Source organism: Staurois parvus, unplaced genomic scaffold (genome assembly GCF_062004578.1).
Source record: "Staurois parvus isolate SC_StPar_1 unplaced genomic scaffold, SC_StPar_1.0 ptg000719l, whole genome shotgun sequence".
Classification (NCBI taxonomy): domain Eukaryota; kingdom Metazoa; phylum Chordata; class Amphibia; order Anura; family Ranidae; genus Staurois; species Staurois parvus.
Genome location: NW_028318515.1, coordinates 8,943,341 through 8,963,848, shown reverse-complemented (window position 1 = coordinate 8,963,848; position 20,508 = coordinate 8,943,341). Strand labels below are relative to the sequence as shown.

At 40.9% G+C, this 20,508-nt stretch overlaps 1 protein-coding gene across 1 annotated transcript in view; it reads left to right on the top strand.

Moving 5' to 3' along the window:
- LOC149445552 (transmembrane protein 132D-like) overlaps window positions 1-20,508 on the top strand; it is a 1,204,219-nt gene that overhangs the window by 376,425 nt on the left and 807,286 nt on the right. The window lies entirely within an intron of this gene.

Sequence of the window (20,508 nt, the reverse complement as noted above, 5' to 3'; positions counted from 1 at the left end):
GTGAGTATTGGGGGGGAGGGGGGACTGTGGGGGGAGCAGCACGCAGAAGGTTATTTACCTTCATGCATTGAAATCATAAATGTAAAAAACCTTCAGCCTTTACAACCAGTTTACGTTCCACTGTAAGATGGTCATACACTGCTTGAAATTCAGCTGTTGTTTGATGGTATCAGAAAGGTTTAAAAGCAGCTGTAAATGCAAGGCCAAGCATACTCCCTTAACAGAAAATGAAGGCTGTTATCATACAACCACTCACCATGAGCTGGAACTAGTCAAACTTATCAGAGAAATGGAAAAGGTCTGAAAAAACAATACCTTCAATGATCTTCTTGCAGAAAGATTTGATATTTTGTGTTGGAAAGAAAGACAGGGACCTTTACAAGACACAGCGAGACATGTCTGCAGAGGAGCGCAAACAAATCAGTGCTTGTTACAATGAATGCAATGCTTACGTTACCCCAACAACAAACCCACATTTCTCTGGATACATATTTGGCAACAGAGGGCAAAGTCTAATGGAACAATTTGTGACAGTCTTAACATTATAAGCCAGAAATTGTGTATTCATAAAATGACAGAATTGAGTTTGGAACAAACTCCTTCAACAAAAAGAAATGAATATGGTACCTGTCTTACTCAACACAACTAATATTGTAAGAACCCATAAATCAACTCAGACACATTGAGAGCATGCTTATCCAACTGGGGATTTTGAAAGTAGGAGATGTCCTAAAAAATGTTAGCAAAGTTTCTAGAATATATTTCTGACATTCAGGTCCTTTTCTCTTGCCACACCTCCCACCAATATTACTTGCAATTACCGGCTGTCAAGATGACAGCTAGGAATTGCTTTGTATTGTTTTATTGGTATTACCATGTCATGCATATAAAGATCAAAGGATTGAACTTTGACCTGCATATGGTAGTAGTCAAAAAAACTTTTAAGCAAAAAAAAAATATATATATAAATGATATTCCTGTTTAACCCTTTATTAACCCTTCATTAGCCCTCAACAACCCTTATTAACCCCTTCTCTGTCGCAAACAAAAAATTGTGTAAAAATTAAAACTTTTTTATTTGCACATAACTTTGACATGTTTTGTACCAGAAACTTCACTTTATTTTTAATGGGTCAAATTATAGACTAAAATACATTTTATTTACTTTAAAACATTTTAAAAGTAGCACTGATAAAAATAAAAAATAAAATATTTTTTTTAAATGTCTTTTAGTCTATAGAAAACATAGAAAATAAACTATGTTATGCAAGAGTTTTGCTAAACGAAAACCTAAAACTAAAATAACATGGTTGCATAAGTGTGCACACCCTTAAACTAATACTTTGTTGAAGGACCTTTTGACTTTATTACAGAACTCAGTCTTTTGGGGTATGAGTCTATCAGCATGGCACGTCTTGACTTGGCAATATTTTCCCACTCTTCCTTGCAAAAACACTCCAAATCTGTCAGATTGCAAGGGCATCTCCTATGCACAGCCTTCTTCAGATCACCCCACAGATTTTCTATCAGATTCAGGTCTGGGCTCTGGCTGGGCCATTCCAAAACTTTAATCTTCTTCTGGTGAAGCCATTCTTTTGTTGATTTGGATGTATGATTTGGGTTGTTTTCATGCTGAAAGATGAAGTTCCTCTTCATGTTCAGCTTTCTAGCAGAAGCCTGAAGGTTTTGTGCCAATATTGACTGGTATTTGGAACTGTTCATAATTCCCTCTACCTTGACTAAGGCCCCAGTTCCAGGTGAAGAAAACATCCCCAATGATGCTACCACCACCATGCTTCACTGTGGGTATGGTGATCTTTTGGTGATGTGCAGTTTTGTTTTGCTCCAAACATATCTTTTGGAATTATGGCCAAAAAGTTCAACCTTGGTTTCATCAGACCATAACACATTTTCCCACATGCTTTTGAGAGACTTCAGAAGCATTTTTGCTAAATTTAGCTGCGCTTGGATATTGTTCTTCGTAAGACAAGGCTTCCATCTTGCCACTCTTCCCCATAGCCCAGACATATGAAGAATGTGGGAGATTGTTGTCACATGTACCACACAGCCAGTACTTGCAGATATTCCTGCAGCTCTTTTAATGTTACTGTAGGCCTCTTGGCAGCCTCCCAGACCAGTCTTCTTCTCGTTTTTTCATCAATTTTGGAGGGACGTCCGGTTCTTGGTAATGTCACTGTTGCGCCATATTTTCTCCACTTGATGATGACTGTCTTCATTGTGTTCCATGGTATATCTAATGCCTTTAGAAATTCTTTTGTACCCTTCTCCTGACTGATACCTTTTAACAATGAGATTCATCTGATGCTATGGAAGCTCTCTGCAGACCATGGCTTTTGCTGTAGGATGACTAAGAAAATGTCAGGAAAGACCTATTAGAACAGCTGAACTTTATTTGGGGTTAATCAGAGGCACTTTTAAATGATGGCAGGTGTGTACTGACTCCTATTTAACATGATTTTGAATGTGATTGCCCAGTTATAAGAGGATGTTCACATGTATGCAACCACATTATTTTAGTTTTTTATGTTTACTCCCCCCCCTAAAATGTTTCAGTTTGTTTTTCAATTGAGTTGTACAGTTTAAAAGTCACATTAAAGGTGGAAAAAGTTCTGAAATGATTTATCTTTGTCTCATTTTTTTTACATCACAGAAACCTGACATTTTAACAGGGGTGTGTAGACTTTTTATATCCACTGTAGTCAATAAAGAATTGTTGCAGTGGATGTTATCAAGAAGAATATCTTCTTCTTTTTATTAGAGGATCATTGCTACATTTGAAAGCCATTTGGGCCAGAGCACTGGTTTCCAGTTTCCCAGGTAATTTGTGGTAGAGGATATTTTCTTGGACAGGGGACAGCTGCTGCATCTGATCAATGCTGTAGCCAGCTAGTTGAGTGTTAGATTAATTTCCTTTAAACTTTATTTTTAAAGAATTTGTAAACTGAGTCACTCAATCTTTTAACGTGAATTTCAGAAATAATTTTCAATAGTTTTACATTTGCATCTTCCATTAAAAAAAAAAGAGTGATCCTGCCTTAAAGGATGAGGTCACCTTCAAGAACATGTTACATGTTTCAGCCATTTTTAGGGTGGAACATGTAACATGTTCCCGCTCCTGCAGCTCTCCCCACAAACCCCCCTTGACAGCAGGCCGGGAATCTTCTCCTTTCACCCGCTGTCACAATTTGAAAAGAGAGTGGCCATGTGGGGCTCCTCCCCCACACGGCTGCATAATTCTGTGAATGAACAGACTTCAAGTACTGATAGCCTTTGCAGCTGAGGACTTGTAGTTCTCAATAAACTATGAGGCCGCTGGTAAGCATCCTTGTAGTTTTTGAGTCTTCCTGAACTGAAGTAACTGCCTGCCCATATTGGAGGTACGGGCAGACAGCTACACTGACAATCTGCAGGAGCCTGACATTACACCCATGATTTGCTAGTCACTGGTGCAATGCTTTCCAGGCTCCTAAGATACAAAAAAAGAAAAAAAAAGGTAAATGCACATTTTTTACCTGCAAATAAAAAAATGCATTTATTTTTTTATTTTTTTAAAGGTGAAGTTATTATGTAAAAGTCTTTGTTCTGTCACTTAATTTAATAGGCTGACAATTCACTATCCCTATTTTTTCATTGTGCTCCTGCAATTTTACCCTTTCGTTTACACTCACCAGCCACTTTATTAGGTACACCATGCTAGTGCCAAAAAAATATCCCCACCTCATTACACCACCACCAGCCTGAACCGTTGATACAAGACAGGATGGATCCATGCTTTCATGTTGTTTATGCTAAATTCTGACCCTACCATCTGAATATCACAGCAACCAGTCTGCCCATTCTGACCTCTGACATCAACAAGGCATTTTAGTCCACACAGCTGCTGCTCACTGGCTATTTTCTCTTTTTTGGACCAAGTCTGTGAACCCTAGAAATGGTTGTGCATACAAAATCCCAGTAGATCAGCAGTTTTTGAAATACTCAGACCAGCCCGACTGGCACCAACATCCATGTCACATTCAAAGTCACTTAAATCCCTTTTTTTTCCCTTTTCTGATGCTCGGTTTTAACTTCAGCAAGTCGTCTTAAACACGTCTACATGCCTAAATGAATTGAGTTGCTGCCATGTGATTGGCTAATTAGCAATTTGTGTTACCAAGCAATTGAACAGGTGTACCTAATAAAGGGGCATGGCAATGTAGGCTCCTGACAAAGACTACAAGTAGCCATTTACACACACATTACATAGGCATTGTCCACTGTTCTCACCATTAGAAAACCAGCCTAGAAAAATGCCATGGAGAGGTAGTAGTTACTTGAGATATGCAGCACTGAGGATCTGCAACAAAGCATTAAAAACAAGTAAAAAAAAAATATTTTTTAATGATATAAAGTGCTTTAGTAAATTAAATGTTATTACTATGAATAAAGAAAATTGAATGTTTTGCATTCATTTTGCCATCTTTAGGGATGAGCGAATGTACCTAGGTGCAGTCTGAGGGGGAAGGGGGTGGGTTGGTAAATCCTGTCTGCAGTCCAAAAAAGCCCATTAAAGTTTATGGGGGCTGAATCTTTATAAACAATTCAGGTAAATTTCAAGGCTAACAGGCAAGAGATTATCAAATAAGGGCATGAGGAACTGGGCACTGCCATAGGGGACGTGTTAATGAGAAGAAAAAGAAACAAAAGAGTCTAGTACAGCAGGGGGGGAGTACTCCTTTTAATGAAACTTTGAGAGTGATGCAAAAAAAAAAAGAACACCAATCCTTGCAATTATATGATTGGGAGATGCCTGTAAGCTGTGTGTGATGTTATGAAACAATATTATTTTCACAGCCAGTGACATTGTATTCTGTCATCGCATATTATGTGTAATTTATCTTTTAACTTTTACATTATTACTTGGCCTAAAAACAGCCGCTAGAAACAATGCTAAGTAATGGCCAAAGTCCAAGCCACATTTTTTGGATGTTCACGACATATAACAACCTCTAAAGAAACATTGAGTTTCAGTGAAACTCTCAACAGAATAATGTTTTGACAAAATGAAACAACTAATTGCCAGTTTTAGAACTTTAGCATACTGTTACATGAAAACAAGATGTAACATTTCTAGATTGTGCTTCCAAGCATGGCCCGTGTAGTGAGTTGCTGCAAGATGCCCACAGAGGAAATACAGTATATGTAATTCTATTGGATATAAATATTTTCATAAAGTCACCATTAATTGTGGAATCTTGCATTTGCCCCAGCTAGGTTACAAAGGATGCTGTGACACCTACAAAAATATAACATTGCAGTGACCCATGAACTTGACAGTTGAATACCTTAAAGTGTTACTAAACCCAGGACCCTGCATTCACTATATCTGGTCTCCCACAGCACACAGAACATGGAAATGCAAGTATTTTAGTAAATATAAACTGCTAAATACCTTTTCTCATTAGCATTATATAGCAGTCTTGTGACTTCTATCAGTGTCCAGCCAAGCACTGGTTAATTCTGTAGGAGAAGTTTTTATTCTCCTCTGACTTTCCTATGAGGCTGCATGACCCTCAACCTTCTGTCTGGACAGTGCTAATTGGCCCTCTGCCAATCACATCCCCCCCCATCAAAAAAAAAAAAACCTCTAGCAATACACACCAAACAGAGCATGTGCAGATTTGTTACTGCTGCTCTGTACTATGGCCAATGGATTAGGGACAGTAAAAGAAGGGGAGGGCCAGACAAGACAGGATCAAACAGCCTTTTTACACAATGTGGAGGATTAACCCCTTAGGTTCCACAGTAAGCATAACAAGCAAGCTTTACTGTATATACAGACTTGTGGGTTTAGTAACACTTTAAGCAGGTTGCATCTCGAAAACAAGGACACTGCTGATGAAGCATTTGAGATTATGTTTATTTAATTATTTTAGGCTTTCCTCTTTCAGGGAAGAAAATTAAACAGCCAAAAGATCCTACAACTAATGACCCAAAACTGATGAGCTAAACTGTAAATATTGAAACATATTATACAATAGGGCTGACCAAAGGCAGCAAGAGAAGGGATAAGACCAAAGGAAAGTGGTAGGGATACACAAAAATAGATCCCGAGATTTATTTTACTTGCCAGAAGTGAACATCGGATTATGCATTTCACATACAACATCGCACTTTTAACTCAAAGGTACCTATGATTCCATATGCTATACCATCAGGACATTGGCAGAACATTAAATCATGGCTTTTTGTGAAAGACAGAACAAAATAGTTGATTGAGGGATCTTATGATTCCTATTGAATTTTTCAAACTGAAGATTTAAACATTCCTTGAAGTCCACTGTCACTGATAATTGAAAGCACATTTTGGACAAGGATTGTGAAAATAGTTTGTATTAGACAATGGTCTTCAATGGAATTTAAAAGGTTTACTAAACTATGTTATTCTCTGTGTACAACTTCCATTCCTAACTATCATAATCAAATAGATAGATTGAGAAAACTATTTGAACTTTCAAATATTTGCTCTCAAAGTCATGCTGGAGTAAAAGAATACATCTATGGATGGCATAATATCACCAGCTCCTCTGAACATGAGCTGGTCAATGTGCTCTACTCTGGCTATGACAAGCTACCAGCTGTAACCACAGGTCATTGCATCTGCCCTAGCCAGAATACATAGAGGATTAAACAATAGATTAAAGCTCAATGCTTCAAAAGGACTGCAAGGCCATTAACTGCTTTATATGAGGAAGGGCAGGTCACAATATAACAATCTAAAAGAACATGGTTGCCAAGTCCTGTAACTTCAAAATTACAAGCTTGTAGATGATAGCTGATACAGAGGATGGTGGTGTGTATAGAAAGCTTTTGATCAAAACAAAAATATCACTGTCCACATGACATTTTCCTACTTTCACACTGTTAGGTTAAATGTACTAAATATTTATTCTTTCCCATGAGGATTTTTTTAAAAGAAGAACTTGAAGAAAGCCAATGAGCTCCAGTGTCTATGCATATTAGCAATGCATACAAACTACATATATAATATAATTTTAGAAGCCTTGTGTTTATGTAGTGATTTCTTATACGGCACAGTGACCACTGAGACGTTACAATCTTGATTTAGCTTATTTGAGTAAATATTTATAAAATAACTCCTTTTGTTGAAAAAAAATATTCCTCTCTGTGTGGTCTATGTATATTGCAAATATTTTAACAAACTTTGTTGCAGATTCTTACCTTTTGCTATTCTAAAGAAATAGCTGTCTGCTTGTCTGTGTCCATGTGCAAAGTGAATACTAATGAAAGTGACTTTTTAATTATCTATCTATCAGCTTCTGCACTTGCAGGGCTCTAATGGGGAAAGTGGCAGGGTCTGCTTTCCCTTTGGAAGTATCCTACCAAAAATTACATTTTTGTTGCAGTTGATGCTCAAAATCTGACTTGCATATTAGTTCAGTCTTCTGTAAAAATCAGCAAGCCAATCACACATACAGGAAATTTCTGGGGTGAATTCTGTACACGATTTGTTTACAAAATACCCCCAGGTTTCCATATTGCATTGCATTTTACAAAACATTACAGCTTTGCAAATTGAAAAGTAAAGGCACATTTTAATAACATTCAATTACAATATGACGTGTAGTAATTGTATATGATATATATATATATATATATATATATATATTTTAACTTGCTATTGTTTTGGAAATACCCTCAAATAAGACATAAGTGGGATGGGTTGCATAATTATAAAATTCTGTTTTGAGAATTTCTCTTTCATCTCATAGCAGTCATAAATAGAAATGAGCTGAACTACCTTTGGTTTGGTTTGAGCAGGGTTTGGCGAACTTCAAAGAAGTTTGGATGCCAAACCTAAACCCCATTGAAGTCACTGGAAGCCAAATCTGTGAAATAAAAAATTCCCATTTTCTGACTAATAGGCAAGGGGGTGTAAGAAATATAGCATTGGAAGTAAGGGGGCAGGGATGGATGGGGGGGGGGGGTTATTCTGGGGAAAATGTACCATTGCATGTAAACTTTGAGTATAGTATGGATTTTGAGGGTGTAACTAATGTGCGAGGTCCTCCAGGAAATCCATATCAGACCCTTCAGGTCTGGTACAATTTTTAAGATGAACTGTACCAGATCTGGTAGAATCTGAGAATGCAGTTTAGCTGGTCAGGAAGGGAGGGGGTTAGCAAGCACCCCCCTTCTGAACCATACCAGGCTACATGTTTTAAAATTGGGAGCAGGGGTGCCCCGCTGGCAAAGCACCTTGCTCCAGTGTTGATGAGAACAAGAGCTTCATCCCCACAATCCAGACCGGTGTTTGTAGGGATCCTTAATAAGAAGGAGGCCCCCAGATACCATCGCCCTATGTGAATGAGTATTGGGTATAGAATCCCTACTCATTCATATACAAAGAAAGATGACAGCTAGGAATAAAGACATCCAAAGGTTTGACAAGTCCCTTATTAAAAAAATTACCCCCCCCCCCCAAAAAAAAAAAATGACCCTGATTATAAATGTGCCGCCTGCCAGCTTGCTGGAAAAAAAAAAACCTAGATGACCAACCCCAATGGTACTCATAACTGAATGACAGCTCCCCAAGCAGTCCTAAGATATATGAGAGGAGTGAATATTATCATTTCGTTTGGAGTTTTGCAGGTATAGTGCAAGAATATTTGTAAGCATTTTTAAAAGGGATTATTAAATGCGCTAATAATTCAGAATTTCAAACTGACCAAAAATACGTAGTTTAAAGATTTAGAGGTAACAGCTTTCAGATGCCAGTTGCCAGTCAATCACTTTGAAAATGAAGCATAAAAGCCTGTAGGCTATACGGTGTCATATGTACTAAGGGACAAGATGAGAAAAGCACTGCATAAAAGATGTTTATTCTGACAAGTGAAGAGGGATTACTTGGATCATATACAGAATGTGCTAAAATAGGATTCAGAGCATTTGTGTGACTGTGAATGATTTTAAAGGACATTTGTTGAATTTTATTCCAGCTTTTATATATGCATCAGTGTGCTTAAGACATGTTTGGTCTGTCATATAAGGCTTTATGATAGACATATGTGTCATAAAAAGTAATTCCATGCATTTTACACAATCTCCGGAGGTAGAATAAGGGAAGCTGTGTTTTTATAAAAATACACTCATCAAAAATAGATTTACAGTAAAGTAAAGATAAGCATGTTAGGAATGGTGCAAAAGATGATTATGCTGTAAGGGGGGCAGATTTGTTTAAGCACATTTGTGAATTATTTGTAAACAAGGAGAGGGAAGGAAAGCTAGACACTAGACCACACTATATTCTGCCACTGACACGTATTTCCGAAGTATCATAAGTCTACCATTAATAGTGTACCGTCATGGTGTTTATATATTACTTTGACAGATTAGAGTGTCGGAGAGTTAGATGTGACAATTTCAGCTACTACTGGTCTTTCAGAATAGCAAACTCTTCCATAACCTTTCTAAGTACCAAATACAAAGGGACTGAAATACAATAGTACAAAATTCAAGACCTGGCTTTCTGGAATATGTTAGCCCATCATTTAATATTCCTGATATGTGTCTGTTGTACCATGTACTTGTGTTAAAAATGTATCCAGTTCTCTTTGTATTTCTTCTTTTGTGAGAAACACCTGGTGATCCTGCCAGTCCCTTGCTTTTCTATTTCAAACTGACCACGATAGGCACAGTAGTACATCCATCCCAGTGTGGTCAATTTTCTGGCTATGCTGGGAGCACAAAGGCCAAGAACTGTGCTGACAGAACTCCCTGCACAGCTAATCACTGGGAAGATCAGTGTATTGGTGTTTCTCCACACCTAACTTTCTAAGCCCCTTATACAGTTGAGAACAGAGGTTGTGTGATCATTTTTATATAATTGTTTTTACAAGATAAGGGTTCACATATATTTTAAAGAAGAATTCCAGGTATGTTACTGTGCTGCATTGTGAACACAGGACGTTGCCTGCTGTGCTTAGAGATGGCATTACATTTTCTCAATGACATCACACCCTCCGCCTTGTGCCATCAAAGAATGTTTTGATTTTATTGACAAAATGCAAACCATTCTCTGAATTATGCACACACAAAATATGCTCTAGGGCAGTGGTTCTCAACCTTTCTAATGCCGCGACCCCTTAATACAGTTCCTCATGTTGTGGTGACCCCCAACCATAAAATTATTTTCGTTGCTACTTCATAACTGTAATTTTGCAGTGGGAGGAGTAGTGCCACATCATTGGTGTCAGTGGAAGGAGTAGTGCCCCATCACTGATGTCAGTGGGATGAATAGTGCCCCATCGTTGGTATCAGTGGGAGGAATAGTGCCCCATCACTGGTGTCAGTGGGAGGAATAGTGCCCCATCACTGGTGTCAGTGGGAGGAATAGTGCCCCATCACTGGTGTCAGTGGGAGGAATAGTGCCCCATCACTGGTGTCAGTGGGAGGAATAGTGCCCCATCACTGGTGTCAGTGGGAGGAATAGTGCCCCATCACTGGTATCAGTGGGAGGAATAGTGCCCCATCGTTGGTGTCAGTGGGAGGAATAGTGCCCCATCGTTGGTGTCAGTGGGAGGAATAGTGCCCCATCGTTGGTATCAGTGGGAGGAATAGTGCCCCATCGTTGGTATCAGTGGGAGGAATAGTGCCCCATCGTTGGTGTCAGTGGGAGGAATAGTGCCCCATCGTTGATGTCAGTGGGAGGAATAGTGCCCCATCGTTGGTATCAGTGGGAGGAATAGTGCCCCATCGTTGGTGTCAGTGGGAGGAATAGTGCCCCATCGTTGGTATCAGTGGGAGGAATAGTGCCCCATCGTTGGTATCAGTGGGAGGAATAGTGCCCCATCGTTGGTATCAGTGGGAGGAATAGTGCCCCATCGTTGGTATCAGTGGGAGGAATAGTGCCCCATCATTGGTGTCAGTGGGAGGAATAGTGCCCCATCATTGCTGTCAGTGGGAGGAATAGTGCCCCATCATTGCTGTCAGTGGGAGGAATAGTGCCCCATCATTGCTGTCAGTGGGAGGAATAGTGCCCCATCATTGCTCTCAGTGGGAGGAATAGTGCCCCATCATTGCTGTCAGTGGGGGGAGTAGTGCCCCATCATTGGTGTCAGTGGGGGGAGTAGTGCCCCATCACTGGTGTCAGTGGGGGAAGTAGTGCCCCATCATTGGTGTCGGTGGGAGGAGTAGTGCCCCATCATTGGTGTCAGTGGGGGGAGTAGTGCCCCATCATTGGTGTCAGTGGGGGGAGTAGTGCCCCATCATTGGTGTCAGTGGGGGGGAGTAGTGCCCCATCATTGGTGTCAGTGGGAGGAATAGTGCTCCATCACTGGTGTCAGTGGGGGGAGTAGTGCCCCATCACTGGTGTCAGTGGGGGGAGTAGTGCCCCATCACTGGTGTCAGTGGGAGTAGTGCCCCATCACTGGTGTCAGTGGGAGGAATAGTGCCACATCACTGGTGTCAGTGGGAGGAATAGTGCCACATCATTGGTGTCAGTGGGGGGAATAGTGCCCCATCATTGGTGTCAGTGGGAGGAATAGTGCCCCATCATTGGTGTCAGTGGGAGGAATAGTGTCCCATCATTGGTGTCAGTGGGAGGAATAGTGTTCCATCATTGGTGTCAGTGGGAGGAATAGTGCCCCATCATTGATGTCAGTGTGGTGGAGGGGAGAATAGAGCCTCATCATTGGGGTCGGGGGGGGGGGGAAATAGTGTCCCATCGTTGGTGTCAGTGGGGGGAGGAATAGTGCCCCATCATTGGTGTCAGTGGGAGGAATAGTGCCCCATCATTGATGTCCGTGTGGTGGAGGGGAGAATAGTGCCCCATCATTGGGGTCAGGGGGGGGGGGAAATAGTGTCCCATCGTTGGTGTCAGTGGGGGGAGGAATAGTGCCCCATCATTGGTGTCAGTGGGAGGAATAGTGCCCCATCATTGATGTCAGTGTGGTGGAGGGGAGAATAGTGCCCCATCATTGGGGTCAGGGGGGGGGGAAATAGTGTCCCATCGTTGGTGTCAGTGGGGGGGGAAATAGTGTCCCATCGTTGGTGTCAGTGGGGGGGGGAAATAGTGTCCCATCGTTGGTGTCAGTGGGGGGAGGAATAGTGCCCCATCGTTGGTGTCAGTGGGGGGAGGAATAGTGCCCCATCGTTGGTGTCAGTGGGGGGAGGAATAGTGCCCCATCGTTGGTGTCAGTGGGGGGAGGAATAGTGCCCCATCGTTGGTGTCAGTGGGGGGAGGAATAGTGCCCCATCGTTGGTATTAGTGACAGCCTGGGCTCGCTCTCTCAATTACCTGTCAGCTGTCTTCCTTCACTGGCCGCTCTCCTCTTCACTCGCTCCGGCAGCTCCCTCGATCTTCTTTGATGTACGCGCGCTGCCGCTCGGCTCCTCCTCTCCAAGCTCCACCTCCTCGCCGGTGATTGGCCGCCTGTGTGCCTCTCCTGAGCTACAGTTCCGGTGGCCAATCAGCGGCGAGGAGGCGGAGCTGCTGAGCGATCCCGGAGGTGTGGCCAGGTGACAGGAGCAGCGTATCATCCCGCCCACACATCGCCGGAGAGAGGAGCGGTGTCTCGGTTCCTAAGACCATCGGAAATATGTGTTTTCCGATGGTCTTAGGCGACCCCTGGGAAATGGTCGTTCGACCCCCAAAGGGGTCGCGACCCCCAGGTTGAGAACCGCTGCTCTAGTGGGAGTTGTACAGATACATACAATGGATATAAAAAGTCTACACACCCATGATAAAATGTCAGGTTTCTGTGATGTAAAAAAATTAGACAAAGATAAATCATTTCAGAACATTCTCCACCTTTAATGTAACCTATAAACTGTACAACTCAGTTGAACAATAAACTGAAATCTTTTAGGTGGAGGGAAGTAAAAATAAAAAACTAAAATAATATGGTTGATGATGATGGTCAGGAGTATGTAATGTGCATAGTATGCTATATGATCACGATTTCTGCACTTTGTATGCTGTGCCACATGTTGCATACTACTGAATTCCCTGCATGCAGAGTCCAAAGGTCAAGAGTACTGAACGCACAGCACAGAATGCTAGCATTCAGGCAAAGTTCCCTTTAAGTTGCACCCCCTCAAGTTAAAATAACCAAACATGTTCTCCCTTTTCATCCAACAAGCAAGAGGGCAGAGGGCAGAGGCTCCCAGCTGCTGTGAGAACCCAGCGGTCAGTGGTCATGTGATCACTGAATTCCTGCATCCACCTAGGTAAGTGTAACTTGGTAAAGAAATTAAATATACCCTACTATTTTAATATATATTGTCACCATAACAGTGTGACAGTGCTCTTAGCCCCTGGTGCCCACAGTTGGTATCTGTAAAGAAGTTAAAAGGCTCATAATGCCCAGCATTTTTGTTAGGTCCATGAAAAGATTGCCAAGTGCTGAAGTACATCTTTGCTTAATACTGTCACTGGGAGAAGCTCATATTTCACTTCCCATTTAGCCCATTTATATCCATGGGTGGTTTCATCCCTTCACTGGGCTGGATTTTATCTATACTGATCCCGTAAATCAAGAAAAAGTGAGCTTTCTTTCACTTTATTGCCTGAATTCACTCCCATGTCATTTTCTCATAACACATTACTGAAATGCATTGCTGAATATGGATTAAATGTGCCTTTCCATTTCATTTTATATTTTTAAACCATAAATAAATGCCATTGCAAAGTAAATTCTGCAAGTCATAAATTACAGATTTAATATAGCAAATGTTATTCCCATATTGGTTTGCAGACTCGGTAAGCCAGTTTGAAGGAATTGTTTCAAATTTTAGAATGTTTAACATCCATCAGAATAAGTCTGCAGCTATTTTGAGTAATGCATTTCAATTGAATGAACACATCTCCTGTTTCTATCAGTTAAACAATCATTCCTGAATATTCAAAAATAATTACACATTTCAGCTGTGTGTTGAGCAGATGTTTTGTTGAAAGTCTAATTTCTTGGCTTCCCTATGACTTAGCTGTAGATTCCAAGCACAGTGACCTGAGGAGACGCACATCTCCTCCATTGTGACAGCTCCTTTTCTTTGCTGTGTCAGTCTTTGGAAGATCTTGTCCAAACACAGAAGATTAACATGGCACGTCATCCCTGGTGGTTAGATTCTGAAGACCCTGTCATAATACAAGACATATTAATATCTCTAAGCAGTGACGTAGCTAAAGGTCCGCAGGCCCTAATGTGAAGCTTGGGTTCCCTGTCATCTCCTCAATAACAACCACAGTGCAAAAATCTAAAATACCTTGTTATTTGGCAAAGAAACCTTTTAGCTGATACTAAAACCACTCTTGTACCTTCACATATGCATCACCATTTGCACCAATCCCTCCCAGTATCTACATCTGTAACAGCATGTTCAGATAAATATTAAATCTCAGTTATCAAAGTGGTAAAGTGTTACTAAATCCACAACAGTAAAATCAGTCTGTATATGCAGTAAAGCATGCTTGTTATACTCACTATGGAACCTAAGAGGTTAATTCTCTGCATTATGTAAAAAAGCCATTTGATCCTGACTTCTCTTTTCCTCCTCTTCTTCAAACATCCCCATCTTATTTCCTGATTAGACAGACTGAACTGTAGCCATTCTGCACATGCTCAGTTTAGTGTGTATTGCTAGAGATGTTTTTTTTTTCTTGGGAGTGTGCATGTGATCATCACAAAGCCAGTCAGCACTGTCCAGGCGGAGGTCAGGGGTTCCTCCTAGAGCAGAAAGAAAACCCCTCCTACAAGCTTTAACATGTGCTCTGCTGAACAGTGATATAAGTAACAAGACTGCTCTAACTGTTGATGAGAGAACGTATTTAGCAGTTTATATTTACTAAAATAATTGCATTTCCATGTTGTGTGTACTGTGGGAGACCAGATATAGACCAGATATAGTGAATGCAGGGTCCTGGGTTTAGTAACACTTTAAAGGAAGTATGGTTATGTTGTCTAATTGCTATCAATCAGATTCAGGGCTGGACCAGAGAATGAAAATGAGAAACTGAATTACTGCTACTGGCCTGTGCAAACTGCTTCTTAAACATTATAAGCTATGCACATTTTGAGGATTAGATTCAAATTAGTATCTTAAAATCCCCTCTGAACACTATTTGCCTGATCTTTTATTGCTATCTGATCCCCTGGCTTTGCTTACTCACCAGTAATTAAAATGATCTCATCTTTTTTTTGTTTTCTTTTAGTAGATGTTGCAATTTCAATAAGATCTGTAGCATTCCTTTTCAGAAATACAGGCATACAAGCCCCATCAAAGAACCAACCTACTGTTTGTAGGTATGGAACACTTTTACACTAACCATGACAGTAGGAAAACTGGCAAAGACATTACTCTGTCATCACAGTGTATAAAAATGGAAAGGCAAGCACAAATGTTAAATCTTAATTCCAGGCTCTGGATCTTCCTTTGTTCAGTCCAATAACGGTACAGGTCTTCTCCACCATATTTTACCTCTAGTGGTGGTCATATCCTGAATGCTACAGGAGTTAATGACATGGTACTGCCCTCTGTATCCTCCTTGGAGAACATGGTAGGAAGATGGGTCCTTGGCTCCGCGGGCTCACAGGAAGTAGGTTAAATGATGCTGTATATTATCCAGTTTTACAGAGGACATGAACTGGATCCCTGAGCAAGCAACTCTGTGGTGAACAGCATAAGAGAGGAGATATTGCAGCAAGAGATGCCTTTTGATTTTGAAGAACTTCTGGGAAATACTTTTTTTCATTTGCTGGATTTGGCCTTTAAAAGTAGAATTTATTTGAATTAAAAACAAATGAAAGCAATTAAAAGGATTCTCTTACAATAGCAATATAGAAGCTACCATGCTGAGGTCTTTTGGGAATTGGATCCTCCTGGACTGTCATTCTCTACCTGGCTCTGTACTTATTAAATAGCCCACTTGGAACAAACATTTACATATCAAGGCTTCTGACACCTGATATTCGTATGTTTGTTCCAGGTCAGTGACTCACCAAGTAGTAAAGAAAGGATAAAATTACAATCTTGGAACTTCCATCTTTAAAAAGTCAGCATTGGTAGCTCCCATGTCAATTTATCCTGCTAGGTTCTTTGCAAATCACCAATAAGAGTCTCCTGCTTCTCCTTTCTGCTCTTTTGTACTTTAAATCAAAACAATCAATGATTACTTTTAAAGGAGCAATGCGTATTAAATATTTGAGAACCGAACATTTGAGACTCAGTGTAAAAGTGGTTTTGTTTATTTGCAATGCACTCGAGACAAGAACAGCAGCTGTATAGCAGCAGTAAATCCCACACATTTATACCAGTTACATACACACACGTGGGGTATACAGAATATTCACCTAGTTATTTACCATTTGTCTAATAATTCTCAATAGGTCAGTAGATGGATTTTCATATATGGTCATGTTAACATCAATCATATCATAAAGAAATTTGCAAGTCTTATGTAATTCAGACAAAGTGAAAACATAAGTTCTCTTATAAAGTAAACTTATCCTTTTTGTCCCACCCTTTTCTCCAAATACACACTTACATTCATCTTGTGGAAGCAAATATTATGGCGATCGTCTAATAGAAGAATATGGGAATCTTGTGCATAAGTGTGGTCAGTGCAGAAGTGATTATTCATGTGCTAAGAGTGTAGTACTTTAGGTCAGGGCAAGCAAAAATGATGTGTACTTTGAAAGTGCACTAAATCTTTAAGTTCTAGAACAGGGGTCTCCAAACTTTCTAAGCAAAGGGCCAGTTTATTGTCCTTCAGGATTCAGGTTGGTTAGACCTTGGCCAATGGGAGTAGAAAATACCCCATCATCTGTTTTAGTGGGAGGAATAGTGCCATGTGGTTGGTATGAGTGGGAAGAATAGTGCCCCATTGATGATGTCAGTTAGGGGAAATGTGCCCCATCATTGGTGCGAGTTGATGAAATAGTGCCCCAAGGACCAGGTAAAGGCAAGCAAAGAGCCACATCTGGCCCCCAGGCTGCAGTTTGGAGACCACTGTTCTTGATAATCCCAGTGAAATAATTTAAAAGAATGGCACAAAAATACAAGTGTACTGGACATGTCTCTGTAAAGTTCAATTGTGACCAGGCCATGGACATTCAAAAATGTACATATTTTTAAAAAAGAGTAAGTCTGAAATGGCAGATACTGTGGAGCAGGGCTGGACTGGCCATTGGGCCATATGTCCTAACGATGATCGAACAGACAGGTACCCTGCCATGGCTCTCCCCCCTCCCCTGCCCTGTACACTATTACACACACAGCACCAATTGACATGCAGCAGGGTTCCGGTGCCAAGAGTGGACTAACCATTTGGGTACTGCCCAAAGGCACAGGATAAGTAGGGGCCCCATGATATGCTCCTGGAAGGATGGGGTAGACCATGAGATGGAGCAAGAGGGCTCTGGATCAGGTCCTGAGAGGAGAGAGAGAGACTGACAGAGAATGAGAGAGCTGGAGGACACTTCCCGACCAGTGTGAGAGCTCAGAATGTAACAGTGGGAGGTAGGGAGCAGAGCTGAGACCCAGTGTGACAGCATGAGAGAGCCTAAGAAGAGATGTGTGTGTGTGTGGGGGGGGGGGGGTTTTGTAGTCACTTTATGTAGTAGGGGGGCCCTGTTTGTGTTCTTAGGAAGGGTGCATTGTACCATAATGGGGGACCCTCCATGTGTTATAAGAGGGAGTTGTGTGTTCATAATAATTTTATATTATAGGGGGATAGTGCCATAATTGTGAGTAGCAAACATACTGACATACTGATTGCCTCCCCCACCTCTCTTTCTCTCACTGTCTCACCCCCTTTCTCTCTCCTTTCTTTTTCTCTCCCCCCCTTCTCTCTCTCTCCTCTCTCTCACCCCCCTCTCTCAGCCCCCTCTCTCTCTTTCAACCCACTCCTCACCCCCTTTCTCTCCCCTCTCTCTTTTTTCCTACCTCTCTCTCTTACCCCTCTTTCTCAGCCCTCTCTAACCCCCTCTCTCCCACCACCCTCCTCTCACCCTTTCTCTTTCACCCCCCTTCTATCGCTCTCTTTCTCACCCCCCTCTTTCTCTCAGCCCCCTCTCTTTTACCCCCTCTTTCTTACCCCCTCTCTCTGTCACCCCCTCACCCTCTCCCCCCCTCTCTTTCTCTCTTACCCACTTCCTCTCTCTCATATCCTGCTCTCTGTCTTACCCCCCTCTCTCTCTCATCCCCCCTCCCTCTGACCACCTTCTCTCTAACCCTCCTCTTACCCCGCCCCCCCGGCTGGTTGACAAGGAGGGCTCCACTTAAAGGGGAATTCCAGGGAAATATAAACAAGCATGTATCCAGTGCACAATGCTGTTTTATTTCAATGGTGCCATGATTAATTTACTACATTTTTTTGGTATTTTTAATACCCATGTACCTCTCTGTTAAAGTGTAACTAAAGAGAAAACCTTTTTTTTTTTTTTACTTGTGGATAGAGTGGAGAGGGAATGGAACCCCTGTTAAGTTTTTATATATCGCATATATCATGCACCTGGCTCTCATCTGCAGGTCTCTGTCTGCCACAATGTGCCAAAACAGTGATTAAAGCAGACTACATATAGCTAAAATACATTGAGAAACTGAGAGTTATCTTTATTTGTAATTTGGCCTAAAAAATGGGCTGCTCGGTCTAAAATGCCAGGGCCTATTTTTTGTCCCAGTCCAGGCCTGCTGTGGAGAAATAATCAAAGCTCACAAAAGAAGTAGTAAAGTTGTTCAAATCTTGTCAAGCACTCTCCTCCCCTATCTGTGCACTTTCGTGTTTAACTGGTAGGCTACCAAGCCACTGCTGGGAGGGGGCAAAACATGTCACTGAGAGAAAAGAAAAGTGTTATTGCTATAAATTTAAGGATGAATTCTCCTGTAGAACTTTATAACTGCATTTATTGTAAATCACCACTCTTTTTTTCCCCTGTAAATCTCTAGGTTCTGGACTTCATGAAGGAATTGCTTCTATTATTGTTTCATTTCATGAATTCTTAAACAACCAGATCATTTAAAATTCATGGCTCTGTTATAAAGGGATAGGTTTAGTAAAACTACAGGAGAATTAGGAGAGTATAGAATATGTCTGGCACATTGAAAATAAAAAATGATAATGGTCCTAATTACAGAAGATGACTACAAAGTCCAAGTCCAGCTTTTGTTCATGAAGTGCTGATTCATAACCTCACATGTCATTGAGCTTTTGTTTAGCGACTCTATTTGCCTTCGGAAGACTGTGCTATGTCTGAAGCCAAGGCTGAGACTTTGTCCAAGACTGATACTTATTGTGACATGTCTATGTCTGCCAAATTGAGAAATATGCAAAATAGTTATTTGCCTTTGAGTGAGGATGATCATTTAGATCAGTATAAGTTATGTGTGCACAGGAACTAGGATGTTATGGACACTTTCAGGATAATCACATAGGCCAGGCTGTATCTTATAACTTTATGATAAAAAGAATAAAGGAAAATAAGATCCTTCCTAAAACTGAATCTGTTTGCTTTTCTTGTGCTTTAGCATAGTATTACTTTATAATAACAAAGTATGGAGTGATAAGGCTAATATTTTAATATTACTTGTCAACTTACCCCTGTTTTGCTGATCCCTAATTTTTATGTTCTACAAATGTACCTTGGATTTAGCACCTTTTATAATTTAGGTCATACATTATAGATTTCCAAGGGAAAAAAAAACGATGAGCTGGAATCAGAAATGTATGGCATGAAACACATGGGATGGGTCATATATTTTTATTTCTTTCCAAGGGCAGAAACAGATTATGGGCTGGAATCAGACGTGCGTGGCATGGAACACAATGGATGAGAGAAGAATGGAAGCACATAATTGGATTATATGTCTTTTAACCTAGTTTCAGATAGGCTGTCGGATAGAAAAACTGACCTCGATAGCTGTGCCCAAAAAAAGGCAGACAGAGGGCAGTGAACTAGTAACTGCATTGACCATAGGCTCCCTGCAGCTGATCATTACTTACTAACCATGTCTTGTTCTGCACTGTTTCCATACTGTCTCTGAGTGGAGGCGGACATCTTGGTAGAGTCAGTGCTTTGATTTCTCATGTCAAAGTCTCCAGAAAGAAGGACAGTCAGTAACATTCCAAATATTAGTGTCTTAGATCTTACACTATGGAGTTGATTTACTAAAACTGGAGCGTGCAAAATTTTGTGCAGCCATTCATAGTAGCCAATCAGCTTCTAACTTCAAATAATTGGAATATGGCGCTGCATATTCCAATTATTTGTATTTTGATCTGAGGTGCTGAGGATTGCCTTATTTGCTAGCTGCGGATATTTTGTGTTTTGCGCTCACTTGCCTTATCTTTATTTAAACTTCTAACTTCAGTTGTTCAATTAAGCTTTGACAAAAAAAAAAAAAAAATCTGGAAGCTGATTGGTTTCTATACAGAGCTGCACCAGATTTTGTACTCTCCAGTTTTAGTAAATGGAGAGTGCAAAAAGGGCT